The 18,886-nt window shown below is 46.4% G+C and overlaps 1 protein-coding gene across 1 annotated transcript in view; it reads left to right on the top strand.

Moving 5' to 3' along the window:
• Positions 1–396: 396 nt before the first annotated feature.
• 5-ht1 (serotonin receptor) overlaps positions 397–18,886 on the top strand; it is a 222,138-nt gene continuing 203,648 nt past the window's right edge. The window contains exons 1-2 of the mRNA XM_076324292.1: positions 397–590; positions 9,151–9,445. The gene's annotated coding sequence lies outside the window, so the exon portion shown is untranslated. The remainder of the gene's footprint in view (positions 591–9,150; positions 9,446–18,886) is intronic.

Below are 18,886 nucleotides of genomic sequence, written 5' to 3'. Positions count from 1 at the left end.
CACGGGTTTCGCGCTGTAAATAAACATTCCGTTCGAGGTGGTCGAGAAGCCACCCCGTCCGATTCTCCCGGTCACTTATCTCGAATTGTCTGCACGCGGGACGATGAGGAGGACACCGTCGTCGAAGAACGTATCGAGAGTTTTGCTCGCGGATGGTCGTTGTGGGTGGCATCGGCGCGGCCGTGTATGGCGGCCGAGTACTCCGGTTCAGGGGGTTGTAGGTAGGGGTAAGGTGGTCGCGAGGCGAACCGAGATCCGACGCATGCGCGATACCGGGTCTGTCTACTTGTCAGCCAAGCGGAGCTGCCACCACCCTGCCCGCTGTTCCCTCTCGCCGCTACTCGATAACAAACTCCACAGTACCAGTACTGGCACGGTACTCCGGACCACCGGGTCGTTCCAAGATCGCGCGGTTTCCGTCCGGCGTCTATCTTCGAACCGGATACCACGTACACGTATACATCGATAGTCGTGTTTACGTCGACGACGTCTCGCGATCTATCGCGATCGCGCCAACCTCGCCGCGACTCGCACGGGGATACGGAGCTGGATACGCGCGCGACTCGCGCAACGAGCACACAAGCACACCGGTTCGTCCGTGATACGTCTCTCTTTTGCATCCGTCGACAAACTTTCCAACGCGGTCGTGCGCGGTCTCGATCGAAGATTGCGAACGACCGACGCGTTCGATCCGACGGCTACGCGCCGCGTTCACGATCGGCGATAAAACGTCTCCGACGATCGACGCGAGTGAACGGCAGGCCTGTCGGTACGCTTGTTATGGTGGTGTAACTTGTTGCACGGTCCCGGACAGTGGCCGTGATCGTTGCCTCTTGAATCGCGAGTGCCCAGAAACTCCGCGTCGATCCCTCTTACCGATCTCCTCCTGTTCCTCGCGTTCCCGTTCGGCGATCGCGGGTGAATCGCGAACCACCCACCCCCTCGTGGAGAACACTTCGGAGCACGTGAACGGAAGGGATCTTCCTTTCGATCCGGCTTCTCGTTACTCGTGGTTTCGACAACCGTGGAACAAACACCGCTCCTCCTCGATATTTGCTCCTCGGATTATCCCGTTTGCCTCTGGATCCCGAGGATCGCGACCTTTCGTCGACGCTCGAACATCCCGCGAACGATACACGTCGTGCTGGACGTCGAACGTTGGTCCCTCGGTATTTTCTCCTTGGTTCTCGAATCCTCGAATCTCCACGCGAAAGGAAAACTCCAAACCTTGGATCGACGATGGGTGTACTCTGACGAGGTTTCGGAGAAATTTGCACGGTCGACGATCAAGGTACTCGACGCGCAGACACCGATCAGGCCCGATACAGTGCGCTTTCGATACAGTTCTCTCCGTCGGTAACTATCGAGGATACCGCGAGAGATACCTCGCTAGGAGGTTAACGAACCCTCTCCGAAAAGAGTCGCGGAGATGGTGGTGATGGTGCTCGTTTCGTTCTCCACTTTGCACCGTGCTTCGAGAAGAAGGTTCCACGAGATGGACAGTCGAATCGAGCAGCGCGTAATCGTGGAACCCCGATGATGGAAACAAATTGGAAACTCTCGGGAACAAACGTCGGAATCTTTACGATCGTCCCGACGACCGTTCCTTCTCAACGGTGAATCGAAGAAAACTCTAGACGATGTCACCGATCCGAGATCACCCCTTCGAGACGTGGTTCTCCTCGATTCTGATAATTCTCGATGTTCCCGGACGAGGTTATTCGCTCTCCTACGCGTTCTTCGACGGCCATCGACGTCACGGGGAATAAAACGGGTTTTCGGGGTGAGCGACAGGGGCTGATTCGTCGCTTCGAGGTGAGACCGTGTCAGGGTTTCAATTTCACGCGTCGAAATTTCGTCCCGTAACTCGCGGCCTGTGCTTCCCCTACTCGGTCTCCTACTACACAACCCTCCCTCGACCCCCTCCCCGCTCGTGGAAAAGTCGATCCTCCGTGCTCGAACCCCGTGGACAGATTGAATCCTTCGTGCTCGGATTTCGCGTCCTGGGGAACCTACGGGGCCCCATCGGGGAAAGGTGTCTCGATGCTCTCGAGGCGAGGAACGTTTTCATTGGTACTCTTTCCTAAACAGAGACTTTACCGCGTATCGGGGAAAATTTCACTCGAGGAAACGAGGGAGGAAGCCTCTTCGTTTTCGAAAGAGCTACGCTGTTCTCGCGAATCGACTCGTATTTTTCAGATAGGGGGCTGAGGGAGGAAAATGAGCTACGTTCCCACGACTTCGTCGATAAGCAAGAGACGAACGGAAAGTCGAAGATTAATTTTTCGCCATCGATCGTCTCGTCGTTCGTGGCTTTCGATCCTTCTCCCTGTTCGCGAAAGATCCGATCTACACAGGGATTCAACGATGAATTGAAATTCGTTCGAACGACGAATTGAAATTCGTTCGAACGACGAATTGAACTTCGTTCAAACGACGAATTGAAATTCGTTCGCGATTGTCCCGCAAAGGGCGGACGTTGCTCTCGAAAGTCGCTGAACGTTTCGCGGAACGTGTTCGAATAATTTGGGCGTTCGAATCTATGGTCGTGGTCAACCGTACGTGTATTTACGCTAATAAGACGACATTGTCGAGTTAACAACGTCACTTTCATCGAAAGAGTCTACCATGTATCGTACATCGGCACTGTTTGTCGTTCTCGCGCAGAGTACTCGACAGTTCTCGAATACATCGCAGTTTTTAATTACGCCTATCATTGACCGACTTTCGACGATGTAATTACGTATAATCGTGTTAAGTATCAAATTCACTCGATGAGTCTTTGCAATTAGTTTTCAAGATGGAGAAATACCGGTATTGGACCCCGATTGAACGTAATTATGCTCCACGAGGAAGATTCTCTTCGTCGATCTCTCGACAAGTGTATTTGTATTAATTATATCCGTCTTGTGCACGAATAAATTCCAACCTCGATTCTCTTGGCGAGCTTAGGGCCATGATACGCATCACCGGAGTTCTTCGTTCGATGAGGAAAAATATACAACATCGAATCGTTTCTCACGCGGTCGCAACGATCGTTGAAATCGCGTCGTAGAAAATTCGTTCCTCGACGTGTCTTTGAGCGGTTTCTCGTCACGGAATCTAAATTCCACGAGCCACCGAATTCCCAGCACTCTTCGTCCACCGACCGATTTCTACGTCCCAGCTGGGAAATTGAATTTTTTTCCGAGCGCCATCGGTCCGAAAGGGGCGTCTCCCGTGCACGCGTAGGTTTATTTATTAAAAAGCCTGTGTCGGCTCAGCGTCCCGATGTTTCGGCGGAGATAAATCTTGGAAACAGGCGGTCCCGATCTACGTGACTTCTCGGCTCTTTTCGAGATCGTTCGTGTCACGAGAATCGAGCAATTACCGCTTCTTGCGAGCGACGTTAACCCGACCTCGATCCGTGCCCTCTCTTTTTCCCGCTTGCCCGGTCGTCGATGATCTGTAAAGCTTTTGGAACGACGACCACCGCAACGACGTCGTCCCGAGGTTCAACGGTTACGTAGGAGGAAGCACCGATTACTTTGTACGATCAACAACGTTGAACCACGCTGAGGTACAATGGCCGACAAACGGAAATAGCGATCCGACCGTTTTTCTTCTCTTCCTTTTGTGAAAACGTAGAAGCTCCTAAACTTTCGCGGTAAGAATAGTTGGAGATAAAGGATCCAGGATTTTATTTATAGCTGTCTTTGCATTCGAACTTTTAAGTGGACGTGCTCGTAACGTAAGATGAGACTAGACACTGGAAATTGTCTTTCCTTAATCGCGATAAATAATCTTTCTCTTATCTTTCGTGCGTAATTAGCGTATTTAATTTTTATTGACCCCATTGATCACCATTTATAGTGTCACACGCTGGTTCGATGAAAGTATTAGAATCTTTTAACGAAATTGGGCCGGTAAGAAATCTGTGCAAAATTGAATCAGAATACTTAAGAATTTTTTTTACGCGACAGGACACACTGTCGAACTATTCAGTGTCTCGTCAAAGTAGTCAACGCGTATCGAGCAACGTAATCGACCACAGATCGACTAGATCTTCGCGCGTATACTCTATGGTTAATATCGTTTTCTTTCTGCAAAAGTGGTCGTTCAAATGACGATCTTGTTCTCTTAAACTTCTCGGATGAAAGCCGAGTGGCTAGTGGTGTACGTCTAGCCGAAATCTCGGTTTCGTGTCTGTTCGAGAATTTTCTTCGAAATATTTAAAGTTTCGGAAGCTCGAAGCTCTTTTCAGAACACGTTGCGTTCGACGTAACCGAACGTTGAACTTTTCCAATTCTTCGATGTTTTAGTATTTCGCGTGTTATTCGATCATCAATGGTACGAAAATATAACATTGCTCTATTTCTTTTGGTAGTATTTTCGATCTTGAGGATGCCACTCTAAAGTTAATTATTCAATAATTTCTTCCTTATGGATTTTTGAGAAATTATAATTTAAAGATCTAAATTATTATATGTTCATCGACTAATAAGGAGCCAATAAGGAAACGGTCATTGGAGAACGCGGAGTAGTTACGCTTTCTGTATTCAAATTTTAAGTAACGTGCAACGTTCATTTGACTTACTCGTTTTTGGTTTGGTACATCACCTTCCGCTCAGGAATAACGCACAAAATACGAAGACGCTTTAAAGTCGGAAATTCCCAAAGTCCAGTACCCGAAACTTCGAATTTCTCAATGTACTTACGAGATACTTTTGAAACACCGACTCGATCCGATCAGAGTTTCGTCTACGTTCGGTTCAAACGATTCTACTCTACGACAGACCTATAGATACTTACCGTTTGACGACAATATCCCTTAAGAACGTACGAAATATCAAAATTCGGTACGATGTGATACAATTTTGTAGAATACTAAATACAAAACACTATCGACAACGACAACACTCGAGTAACAAATTAATTCCTTTTCGATAGCACAAATTGGCCAAATGTAATCTTACGAGTATGTGTCGTTAAAAGTAACAGTGAACTCGAAACGTCGTTACCAGAGATCCACGCGAGTCGCGAGACTTCCAATCGGTGACACGTACATTAGCAATCGGTAGTCTGAACACGCGTCGCGCTTTACGTGCGGTACTTACCTGCGGTAACACGCAGAGAATCGTTCGAGGCGACTTTATCCACGATTTCGTGTACCTCGCGAAACTCCACAACCAGCTACTCGATGTCGATTAACACGCTTTACGAATATCGCGAATACCAGTGTTTCGTGAGCAGCGAACGATTCGAATTTTAAGAAATATTCTCTTACGTTGGTCACGGCCAGACCGCACCAGACGAAGTCTGTGCTTCGATGAACGACTAAGAAGGAAACCTACCGAGCACGATAGCGAGAAAGTATCGTTGGAAAGCTCGGATAATGGGAAAACGGAGTGTCGACTTCTGATGAATTACTTGCAAGAATTTCCACGCGTCGAACTCGATGGTCCGTAACCGTAACCCAACACCAACACCGTGGGTACTCGATCGATGGTCGATAGCTACTCGATGTTCGTAACGCTTTTTTGCAAACGACGCAACAATCCCTGGTAGACGGTGAAGCAGAAGCTTTTTAATTTTAAAAAGACGAGTGAACGCGTAGGAGAGCTTCCACCGCGGCCACCGCAACGATGTCTCTCGCGAACACCAAAGTTGACCCGTGCCGGTAGAGAAACGTGCTTTGACGGTCCGAGAATTCCCATGTGTCGACGAATTTGGTGTATCTCGAGTCCACTGAAACTCGTAGTAACTCGTCCCCGATTAACCTCCAACACCGAGTCGTCGTCGTCGTTTAACACCGCGGTACCGTCACGACCAACATCGTTGCACGAGCCGTCGGAAGTAACGCAAATACCCAGCGGTTCCTGTAAGGCCACGTACGACTGGGATTTCAAACGAGAGGCAGGCGAACGGTCTCTCGCGCTGTTCGAACAACAATCATCGCGTCAATCCAGCCCAGAGTTTTCCCATTAAGGAAACAACGTGGTCGTTCGGGCGGCGTTGCGGCTTTTCACCGATCGTCGACGAGTTTTCGGAACGACAATACGCCGCGACGTAATTGCTATTTGCGTTTGTCGGTCGGACGAAAGTTCGAAGGGGACCGTTTCGTTTGACGAAGTCGAGGCTCGTTGCCTCCGGGAGCGATACACCGCTTGTCTCCTAACCGGACGGGCCGACTCGTCTCCGAAGCGACGATTAAATCCGGTCGTTGTTCACCGTGTTAAAATCTCGGACGAGAAAAGTTTCGATTTTGCCTCTCGTAGCGTTTCCAACAACGAAACATCTTCCCGCGGTTGTCTCGGTTGCTTCCGAATGCGATGCAAATGGCCCGATCGCGACCAAAGGAAGTTCGTCGCGACGTCTAACGAGTGAACGGCTCTTCCACCGAGCGTTTCCTTCGTTGGAGAGCGAAGATGTTCTATTTGCGTTTCATCGGGTCGCTAGTGCACGAGCGTGCAACGAGACTTGGAAATAACACAATACGCTGTGTGGTAATTTCGGCAGGCTTCTTCCATTTTCTCTTATTAAAACGAACGTTCCGTTGGCGCGTTTCGCGTTCGTTCCTCGCTTTCTCGAGCGTCCAGGGCTTCGGGAGGATCGTTAACGCGAAACATCGTCTCGTCTCCTTTTTCTTTCACCGGTCGAGATTGCCCCCGTCGTCGAACAGAACACGTTCTCTTTCTCTCGCTATCTTTCTATCTCTCTCTCGTCTAGGGGAAATTCTTTCGAGTTTTCTCTTCGTCTCGTTTCCCTTTCAAATTCCGCAACCTCGAGACTCTACGGTCGCGTTGTCGGCGGAATAAGAGAAACGTTCGATCCCGACGGGATCGCGGGATCCCGCGGCCCTTTGTTCGCTCTCTCGACACGCGATTATTAAAATTCATTGGTTCATCGAGCGTGATAACCCTCGCTCGACGGAGCGTAAGATCGTTGGATTAAGAAAGGTCGTTAACAGGGTCACCTTTGTCCTACGCGGCTACGCGTGCCAGAAATACTACAACATTTGCCGTTGTAACGCGTTACGTAAGGTGTCGTTACGCCTCCTGTGCTCCGAATTGGAAAAAAATCGTCCTGTTTGTTTTTCGACACCGATTGGTCGTTCGAGCGCGGATACAGGCTCTCGATCTCTTGGAATAAATCTTCGATCGGATGCAACTTCGGTGCAAGTCTTCGGGGGCAAGAGTCGGCGAACTTTTAATTCGCAAAGGCCCGAATACTTTCGAATTTAATAATCGTCTCGATGAATTACGAATTATAATCGCGCGCAAACACATTATTTTGCGAAATTGGAGAATAGAGTTTCGTCCACGCGACCGGCTCAATTTTCATCGGGATTCGAAGGCGCAGCGACCTCGCGATTGAAACGATTGCAAATTCTCGCCGGATAAAGCTAATTCGTGACGAGTTGTCCCGTATTTCGCTTTTGAAAATGTCTTTCCGAGCAGATAGGTATCGACAAATATCGAAATTAATCCGCAACGATACACGAACGATTACACACGACCGCGTCGCGTTAACGGCACTCCGTGGACACGAGAAACGTCAATTCCGCGAACCGCGAAATTCGTTTAGAAATCGCGCGCAATTCCCGTACTACCGACTTCCGCTTCGGGACACGGGAAAGTTTGGCCAATTTCTGTCTCGTTGGCGCGAAGAAAACTCGTACGCGACGCCTTCCGCTTGGAATTTCGATATCGAGGAGACTACGCATCGCTTTGCGGTGATTCCGTTCGTTCGGTCCCCCTCTCCTTCGTTAACCGCGGTCACAAATTTTTCTTTATCCTCTTATCCGATCCAATTCGGTCCCAGCTTAACGGCCTACAAAAATTCCCCGACTTCCAGCCCGGGGGTTGCGAGGCAAATACTTCATCCCGAGAGGACGATTTCTTTAATCCGCGCTCGAGCAAGGAGGAGAAGAAAATTAGACGAACCGGAGGTGGCTCACTTCTGCCTCGTGGTCCATCGACGATTGGCGATTTTAAACCGCCGCGAACCAATTAGTCCGCTCTCTGGATGTTGAATATCAGCGGGCGACGCGTATTAATTGGAACTCGACGAGACGATTTAAAGACGAACTACCAGAGTCCGGTTTTACCTCCGCCGCGTCTTCCGTTTCGATTTACCGAATCCTTTCGTTTCTATCGCGATGTACGCGCGTTCCATCCACCGTGTTCCTCGTAACCCGATTCAATTGCAAAGAAGATTTTTAATTTCGAACGCTCTGAAAGCCCACGGAACGATTATAGAATTCTAAAGGAATACTTGCTACTTCGTGGACCGATATTCCACGATAATCGGGCAGCTGGCAACGAAGTCTCGAGAAAATCAGTCGAGAAGACCGATTCCCTGCTCGCGGTTACGTATCTCGGGCACCTGCTCGTTCTCCCGACTCTTATCCGCTCGACTTTTCGGATCCCGGCACCTAAACCTGTTGCTGCGCAAATTAGGCATGCAAGGGTCACGACCACCTCGTAAGTCGGCTTTTCGTTGCCGAGCTCCAAGTTTAGGGATTTTTAGAACTCAGTACGTCACGGTCGTTTCGATCCCTTTAAACGCGGTTGCCTAATATCCGAGAATTTTAAAGCGACCGTTAGCGAACCTACGCCAGCTTCGCGGAAACGTTCCACCGAACTTGCTGCTCCTAAGACCGGCTTAAAACCGTGATTCCTTCCGTGCGAACTTGAAACGCAATCCTTGCTTCGTTGCGCGATAAACTGGCAGCGGCACGGAGTTCTGGCACCCCAGAGAGGCACTCGCCACCGAAAGTACATAGGCTACCGACAGGTCAGCGCGCGAGACTCTAATACTCGCGTCTCTCTCGTTCTCTTCCTCTCTTACACTCTGTCCCTCGAATACACGCTTGTTCTCACTTTCTCTCTCCCTCTCTCTCTCTCTCAACTTGTCCCTCTCGTTCTCTCGCAGCGTCGTTCGAAAGCCTAACGGTCCCGGATCAACCCCCTTTTCCAGCTACTAAATCCTCCCCGAGGCGTCCACTCGGTGCTACGTTGCTCCCCGGTGCTCCCGACGAAAAACGAGGCCGCGCCGCCCGGTCGCCGCTACTTTCCGCCCGACTAAAACGCGCTCGACACCGTATTATCGGCCGTCGTGATTCGGTATTCGTTCGAAATAAATGGCCGCTAATGGTATTTCCGGCAGGTGTCCCGGCCGATAATGCGCGGACGCCGCTAAAACGATGAAAACGGCGCTCCGTTAGCCCGAGTCGCCTGGCCCGAGCTGTCCGTCCTGGCCCCTTTGCCAACGAACGGGACGGTTTAATCGGTCGCGTCGACCAGAACCGTCGAACCGTTCGCGCAGTGTCGCGCGTGCACCGTTGGATCACGTACGACGACATCCTGGACCGGTGTCGCGCCGCCTGCAGAGGACGTACGCGCGATGACGATGATGCACGTCGCCGGCCGCTGAGAGATCGGGGCCCGTGCCGACATTTCAGGTACGAGCTCGTGAAACGGTCACGTACATGCGCGCGTGACTTCTGACGCGATGAATGGAACGTCGATTGGTCGGCTGAATAGGGGCGAGGCGTTCCGCCGGGCAAATTTTTTGAGAGCTTCGCCGAGGGCTTCGCCCGCTTCGAGTGTATTTGAACAATATGGATGGCTAAATATGGAACGAGGGTATACGTATACAGGTCGTGAGCCCGAGCCCTGTGACAAAATTTACAGCCATGTTTCGCGCACCAAGTTTCTACAAATACCGAACGAAATCCCATTCATCGAGGGATCGCGTTAATCCCTTTTTCGGCTAGACGAAACTTTTTCAAAACCGTTGAATATTGTTTTTTTTTTTTTTTTTCGTCCCTTTGGAATAGCGAAATATTTCTATCGGAGTACGAAACGTGTACTTGCACCGTGACTATTGTTGGAAATTAGATTAGACGATGCTCAAATTCGTGTGCACGGAGTATTTGTAAATTGTACAGAATTGGAGATTGATAATTCAGTCGTGCGAAAGAAGAAAAGTTTAAAGAGCGTTGGTCTCGTATACGGTGGCCTTGGTATCTTTCGTTCTTCGGGATATAGATAGCTTTAAGTTGTAGCAAGAATTGTATTCGATGATTGGACTCGAATACAATTGAAATTTTGTTCGCGTGATCGTTTAGAGATGTATCTGTTTAACGGTGTAAAATCGTACAAGTATTACCAGCTTTGATCGTGACGAAAAATATGTAAAAAATTAGGGAAATGTTTCGAAGAAATGAAAAATTACGTATAAAGATAAAGATTTGTGTATATTACGATATAAAGACGAGATACTGCTATACACTGTTATAAACCTTAGCTGATAACATCGGTACCGTATTAGGTGGTAGATAGCAAATTAGATGGCAGATTGAATACGTTATATCCCGAATTGCAAGGATTCGAATTGCAAGGATATCGTAAAAAATGTCACCAAGTGTTTCCGTGTCTGTTCTGTACTTAAACGGAACGCTTAGAAATTACTAAATCTTAATGAGCGTATTGTTGTAGCGGTCGTACCATTGGTTGTAAGAAATCGAGCAGAGTGTCCGAATACGCGAGACAATCAATGATACGGTGTATCGACGCGTGTGGCTTGCCAATGGAGGCCATTCCGAACATTCGCTGTGAGATAATGCTTTGAACTAGGACTATTACCGCTGCTCGGATTCGCGGACATTCGAGTCTCGAGTATTTGAACGGGGGCAGGACATTGGATTCGAACATTCGAAAATTCGAACGCGAAAATTATCGTCGCGTTACTCGCCTCCAACGTTTCGCTTATTTCGAGTTTGCAAATATATCTTCGAACAATTCGTACGTGGAAAGCAGCTGTAATCCATTGATCGAAAAACTATGTAGATACTCGAGTATTTGTATTCGGATTTCGGAACAAAAGTTGCAACGAGTATTTGTAATCCTCGGATATTTCGCTAGCCTAGAAGCTCCGCTTTGAATCGAAACTGGTAGCGTGTAAAAAATAAACAGTGTTTCGGGTCACGTGTTTCGTAAAACTTTCTCGTTAGTTTCGACGTGCAGGACATGCTTGTAAATTTGCTGTCGGAACTTCCGAGTCACCCCGTATAGGAAGAGTACCGGGCATGGTCAGAACATGGATGGATGACCATTTAGGATAATGATTAATATTGTTCAGTGCGTCCTCGTAACTCGGGTATTTTATGTTGGGTGCATGACGTTGAACTTTTTACCCTCTACTCGACGAGGGTTCAACTCGAGAATCTCTTTCCAGTTCGGAAATTATGCTTTTCGGTGATTCGATAAGTATATTCTATTATCGGTTTGTTCGACACCGCCTTCCTTCTAATAATTCCACACGCTCCGATATACTTTGCGTAACAAATTCCTGTTCATGATACCGATATTTTTAGATTACATCACTTCCTTCCTTACATTAGTTTATTTTCTTTTCATCGATCGATACTTTATTTCGTATCACATACAATTTTGGTGCAATACAGACGTATCATTATACGTTTGATTCGTTGTGCTTGAGAAAAGGTTTGTTTCTCTGGAGAACATCACGAGAAATCCCAAGAATAATTATTAAACAAAAATTCCGCGATAACTAGGACACATAGTTTCGCATTTTCGAATAACAAATTCTACCGTATTTTTGTCTTCCATTCCACGTATTTATTGCGCAAAATTTGCAATATTGTACACGAAGATTGAACACTCGTTCACCGCAAGATACGAGAAAGTAAAGGACACAGACAAACTATTATACAATCGAAATGTCCTCAAACTCCGCGAAACGAATACATCGTACGGTACCATTTTTTTGTCATTCGTTTAGGACGTATTTCTCAGAATTCTATCTCATTTGGTGCATGAAATTTTCTCTAGCCGCGATTCACTTCGCTCGATTTGTTTAGAAAGTACGCAAGCATCGGCCGTTCCCGACCGCGAATGTATTTGCCACGCATAATAACGTAAATTGCTCGAGCCGAAATCGTTGGTGGCGATCGTTTCCAGAAAGCGCAAACATCTGCACGTTCTCACGGAGCAAAGGGTCGAGTTCGACGAGCTGTGATATCGTATCATTGCTGTCAAACACAGGGACACTTCTTTCTTTACGTCCACTGCGTTATCGTTGGCTGTTTCGTCGTCCCTTTATTCGAACCGCGAACAATTTGGATTCGTCGGATTCGAGACAACGGTGAACGTTTGTACACTGGAACAACGTATCGTTCGAGTCAACGTTTAATCCTCGTTCGACGTTCAAAGAAATCTGCACACAGATATTGCCAATAGAGAACGTTCCAAATTGTTTCGTATCGTTCGAAAGCTTTATCGAAGCACTGTTGAAAATTGCAACGTAATTTTCATAATGCGTCGCGAAAAGACGTTCATCGATACGATAAATTATCCCATGTAACGAAAAGCCATTTCCAGATACACTTATACGAATATCCCGGAAAGTAAAACAACGTTTCTTCGAATTACTTTGTTGTTCGATCGAACGAATTCCAATCTCATTTTGTACTTGCCCTTCGAGATAATTTCATTCTCCCGAACGAATAGGAATCTCCCATTGAACGTGATAGTCCAAGGTCCTCGTCTGAGAATATCGCGAACAAGAATCTACATTCTTGTTAAGAAAGGGCGCGAAACAAAAATGTACGCTCGGTGAAAGTTTGCAAAAGCTCTCGCTCCGAACGGCGTATTCTTGTCGCGTTTTATCGGTCTCTCTCGAAAGCACGATGGAAAATTTATGCATTCTCGTCGGGGCATTCGATTCGAGGTGCGTCGTTCGATTAAAGTCGTCTTGCGAACGGTTTTCGAATCAACGGTGCCGCGTTATTTACAGTGGATACGGCTAATTGCTCCGGTTAACCCTGTTCCCTATCGGCGATTCAACTCGGTGGCGCACTTGTCGTTGGCCATAGATTCGCTAAGTCCACTTAAGCTAATAATAAACGGACGTCGATGTAGCTTCGTAGCCTTGTGTGAGTGCAAATAAGCGCATAAATTTCGTCCAGGTACGCGAACGCGAGCACGCAGACATCCTACGAATACAAAGATAAACTGCCGTGGGCGAACAACCGAGTGGAAACCCCTTCGGATGATCCGAACTCCATCCCGGAATCGCATTCGCCCCTTTTCGCGCGTCTTTTTATCTCACCAGTGTGGAATTTATTCCATCGTCTTTCCCACGATCTGGACACGCGATCGGTTCGTATTCTCCAACCTCGATTAATTGTTCATTCGATTAACTTCGAGTCCCGCGGTTCGCGTAATTCTCGTCGCGATTTCGTCGCGAACGTACAACACCGAAACGAGTACCTAAATTCTTTTCTCGCGAAGAAGCAACATCGTCGTTTCGAAAGTTTTTCCAGAAAATGGCCGCGGGTCTCGTCCGTTCCGCAAATAGAATCGTCGGATCGACCAAGTTCGAGGAACCTTCGGAACGTTTCGAGCGTAAATCCCGGGGGCACGGTAAAATTAATCACGGATAGACGCGTTGAACTCGGTCTAGGAATAAACATAGATCACGGAGATTAAAATCCAATCCAAGACAAATATTGCGACGCGGATAAAGAAGTCTTAGCGAACTGCGAGCGAACTCGCTCGAGTTCTGCCGGGGACACGGGGTAGCCAAAGAAAAACACGAACCGACTCCCAGATGTCGCGTTCGAGTTACTTTGGAAATCTAGACAAACTTTGCGATGCAAGTATTAAGTCGGTATACGTGAAATATCGTTTCTCAGCTCGAACTTCCGAGCCCCGTAACTCTTTTCAAACTTTGTATATTTAATCGAAAGTGTTTCCAATTGATTTTGCGACGCGGATCGTTTCGAACGCGTGGAAGTACCGCCAGGATGGATTATTTCGTTTCGAAATGAAAATATTATGGTTGGCAGATGGGACAGAGACGAAACCGCGACCTGTAACTTTCGAACGACGTCCAGTAGGAAAATTTATGTCGACGAAACGTTACGTTCCGGTGACACGAATTCTCATTCTTCGCGTCATTCAAAGGTCGCGTTGTTACGTCATCGCGCGCAAACGAATATATTGCTCGATTTTTTAAAAAAAAAAAGGTCATTTGTAAATCAAGAAAAATACCACCCGGAACGAATAATCGTACGTCTTTATTATACAGAGATTCGTACTGGTAACAAAAGGAAGTAAGTGGAAAGAAAAATCGTAAACAAATCGGAAAGTTAATCGAGCAAGGAAAGATGTAGGGCAAGATTCAACGATCGAGCAAAAATAACGCTGCCATTAAATCTAATCTAACCCTGAAAGGAATTAAAAGGAAAACCATGAGTGAAGTTATATCGCAATAAGTACACGGCCAATATTGAGGTTAAATTTAAAAACAGCCTTCGTGTTTACGCAAATCTGTAATTAGTCCGGTACGACATACATTGTTCCGTTTAATTCGCACGGTTAAAACGTTGTAATAATAATAATAACGCGGCGATTAAAAAATTTACATGGAAATTTACAGCCTACGAGTACAGCTTAGCATAACAAATTTGTAATTACTTGGTGCGAACGCGAATTATCGCAAGCTTTCTCAGAGGTCTTTTGTTATTCTTATTTGAAAATATGTTCCATAAGTTTTATTTTGAAATTCGAAAAAATAACAATGTTGCAGAATTTTTTCGAGAGTGGTCGACAAGAATAGAATCGTACTTTTCGAATTGGACGAATCGTGTCCTTTCTTCGTTTCTTCGTTCATTTTCATCTGACGTTGAAAAACAAACTGAGAAATTCGATAGAAAAATTGCAATTTATAATTTCAGATGACAGCTACTTTGTCGTAAATTATTATTTCACGAAAAGGTAGTCAGGCGACAGCGACACTGCTGAAGATATACCAGAAACCTAACAATCGCGCAACAAAGATTTACCCTTTCTCTGTGACTTTAAGTAAAATTAGTATCTTTCTATCGCTTTATGTTCTTTACTTTATTCTCCGAAAAATGAATTTTTAATACGTTTAATAAATAGGAAAATAACTACCAGACACGAAGACTCGAGCGTCGCGATCCCCCTCAAAACGAACGGAAAGTGTAGGGTAAGTGTCTGAGCTTAGGTGTCTCGCAAAGTTCAAATTTCACGGATAATGAGATTTCGCGCGTGCAAACTTAATGGTTTTGTATATCGTTCGAACGAGATGATCGACACTGAAACGATACGGAGAGGCTCGTTCAAAGGCCGCGTTAGAATGATGTGTACGTTCTCCCGGTGAGCTTTTACGCTCGAAAACATTTCGCCGGTCAAAGTGTTCCTTATCGTCCGGACAGAGCCGAAGAAAGATCAAGGGAATTTCCTCCGTGGAACACTCCTACCGAGGAAACGAGCAAGAGAGAAGACGGTATCGGGCGCTACCTTCACGGCGAAGCTCTTGTTCCTTTAATCTAGATCCCTCGCGAATCTCGCACGGTGCAGCCGCCTTTAAAGGCTTGTCTTCCAAAGAGAAACTGCTAACTTGTTGAATTCGCGTTGAAGAAGTCTCGCTTGTAGCGAGACCGAGACTCTTTCCTTTTGGCTTTTCAGCAGCCAGTCAATTAGCCCGTAATATTTAAAGAGCCCAGCGCGCTCGTTCCTTTCGACCGTTCATGCTTCTCGTCCGCCAACAGAGACCGAAGATCCTGGATTTTTTATTCAACGACCGAAAAAACCTTGGCGGCCCGAGGCGACAAAGGATCCCTTTCGTCCCTCTTGGTCGATTTTCTCACTGAAAATCACCACCGTTTCGATACTCGTCGGTTCGTCGAATTTTTCCAACTAGGATACTGTTTTTTTTTCTTTTTTTTCGGGAACGATCGCAGCGTTGTCACGGGATGATTGGTATCTGCGATTGAATTTCCATCGAAATTCCGGGAGGTTGCAAAGGCAAGCAGGTTTGTTTATTCGTTAAAAGTTTCAAATGCTATTCGCACTGGTCCGCGATACGATCCGAGAAACGACGATCGAACGATGGTTTCGTTTTTCCTTCTCCACGTTATTCATCGTGTTCGTCGTACCATGGTCAAGCGTCGAGGAATCCTAGACGACCGTTCGTACTGTTATACCAAATCGTAATCATGCTACGATACCTACCGCATTGCATTCTTAGGATTAATCTCTGTTCCCATGCGAGCCAATTCATAGACGTCGGATAACGTAAGTCAGCCGAAACACTTCTTGGACCAGCCTACGTGACTCCCCGTGGGAACCTCGTGCTGGGATCGAACTCTTTCTTTGTCACCGAACGATACAAAGACTCGTCGAAGACCCGAGGATCACTCTTCTCTAAGTCGTGTCTAAGTGCTAAGTACGTCCGTGAAATTCTTGTCGGTCTATTTTAATAAAACCTCGGTAAAGTGCCAAGGGATCGTTGAATTCTACACGAGTGTTACTTCGACCCTTCCCTCCTGCATAACAGTACGAACGTAGTCGAGCAACAATTTTCAGGTTCGAGTTCTGTGTTTCGTTGCGGGGAAACTCTCGAATACCGTGGATACTCAAAAACGCGAGGAATTTCGTTTCGTTCGCCTCGTTTTTCGTCGGTGACGCATCACCGCGTTTTATCGACGTGTGAATAATTAGCAGAAAATTCGAGTCCAATGTTCGCGCGCAATATTAATGCGCCGATATCGATAACGAAATTTCCAACGGTCGCTAGGTAAATGCACCTGTTTATTTAGTTGTATGTCCCGCGTTACACGAAACCCGTGGCCGTTACAGTGCCGGGAATAATAATTGAATGCACGCAACGAGCACATCGGCCACTGGACCGCGATCCATTTGTGGCGCGATGAAGATAATTGATCGATTACGAGCAGAGTTACGCGCGGGAAATTACCCGATTTTTCAAATATTTCTACTCGACGCGCCACTGTTTTTTATCCGTCTGTTCTTTGTACCGTGACGGTGTTGAATTAACAGAAACGAACATTTCAGTCGCGGTTATCGTTTTATTTTGTTTCGTGCGAAAATTATCGTGTTTAACGAACGATAACTGGAGGCTTTGTTTCAGATTATTTGTTTATCGTACAGGTGGAGTAGCTTTATACGGTTGACGCTTAACTTTTGAACGAATTAAAGGTCTTTAATGAAATTTGACAGATTTGTATTTCAGTATTGTACTTTTAGGTAATAAGGCAATGTTTGATGAAATTACATACTCGTCTCGAAAAGAAATTTCGAATGGACTACCATACTTTCGAACGAAAGAAAGATAAAAATCGTGCGTTCTAGAGAAACATTAAGCCCTTGGTTTACGATTTAAGTTTCGATAACGCGTGTCACAACATCAACGTTGACGAACGTTAAATTTCCTCTCTGAAGACACTATACAAGGATTTCTTTCTAATATTTTCGAGAAACTATATTCGAACGTACGAATGTGGACAAGATTCACCACTGGTTCTCAAGCCACGAGTCTTGCACGATATTGTAGGTGAAATGTTTGAAAAATGACTCATCGAATATTTCCTTCCATAGTTCTCGCCTAAATTGGTCAATTATTTTCACCGTGCTACACGAATGAATTATCGATCGAAATTACAATTCCCGCTCGTCCTCGACGATGGTGACCGTCGATTCTCGCGCGACGAACAACGAGAATTCGAGAAGTCGGGAAAGCCTTCCCGGCTCGTTAAAAGTTGAAGTTCATCGAAGACACGTCACCGGTCTCTGGATTGAGTTTCCTCTAAGCTCGTGGTCCGTAAACGCGCTCTACTTTCCAACTTGGAGCTTTTGATTTTCGTTCGACGCTTTCAGGGGACGAATGAATGGCCCTGCGAACGCGTTTCCAATTCTTCTTCTCGCGAGTGCTTCGAAAAGGATTGCGGCTCGCTCGATGAAGTTACGAGCGTACGATCGATCAATCTCGCGGATCCACCGTGTGAAAATTCGCGAAACTCTGTGTGTACCACCGTGTACGCGTGTAATCGTCGTAATCGAGGAAACACAGGGAACGATAAAAGTTTCATTAGGCGTTCTTTCGCCGACAAACGCGACCGCAACTACGCGATTCGCGTAACTACGTACCTTGGAAAGGATTGCTCGAAGAGAGTTATCGTGGTCATAAATAGCGAGGATAATGGCAAGCGACGAGTACGGGGCCATGCCGTTTCGTTTCACTTTTGCGAGACAGGAGAGAAAATATTAAAAGCGGGCCAGTCTCGTTCGCGAACTCGATACGATAGGGGACGAAATTTCCATGGACACGAACGTTGGATAACCAGATATAAAATTATCGCCGAGTATCGATGATTGGGGCGGACAACTTTTCGATTGATCCCTCAAGGAACGTCCCGGCTCGAAATCCGCTTAATAGGCACGCATTTTCCTAACAAGGGGAGAGTACGGTTATCGTTATCGCGACAGAATCGCGCGAAAACGATAGAATATTCCGGAATATCGAACGTGTACAGCGAATAAAATAACCGTTCCATCGGTCGAACAGTTAGAAACTCGGGTGGTATTGTCGTTATTGGAAGTGTGCAATATTTTGAAGTGTGCGAAATCTTTTTTAAAAGAGTACACATATTTGACAAAAAGCAAACCTCTTCGTCGACAATATTTCTTTCCACTAGTATTTAAGACATTTGACTAAACAAGTATTTTATCCATATCTGTGAGCGTAGTTTCTAACCTTTCTTTCGAATACTGTTAATCCTTGTACGAGCCTCCAAAAATTTGTTGTACCTATGTGATGTGTTGGTGTATGTATATATATGTATTATGTATATTGTATGTTATAACGTTATCAGTATTAGACGTGGTATTGGTAATAGGTTTCTCTTTTCAGTAAAGATAGATCGACTGTGTATAAAACTAAGCTAATCGTCTTGATGCCCTCGGCACGCGTCTTCGTCGTTTATGTATTTTACAAGTCTTTCGTCTTAGTGTGTCTTTTCAACTCTCTTCTCTTACTACGTCTTTAC

This window comes from Ptiloglossa arizonensis, chromosome 12 (assembly GCF_051014685.1).
Source record: "Ptiloglossa arizonensis isolate GNS036 chromosome 12, iyPtiAriz1_principal, whole genome shotgun sequence".
Lineage (NCBI taxonomy): Eukaryota > Metazoa > Arthropoda > Insecta > Hymenoptera > Colletidae > Ptiloglossa > Ptiloglossa arizonensis.
This window is presented reverse-complemented; position numbering and strand designations above follow the sequence as displayed.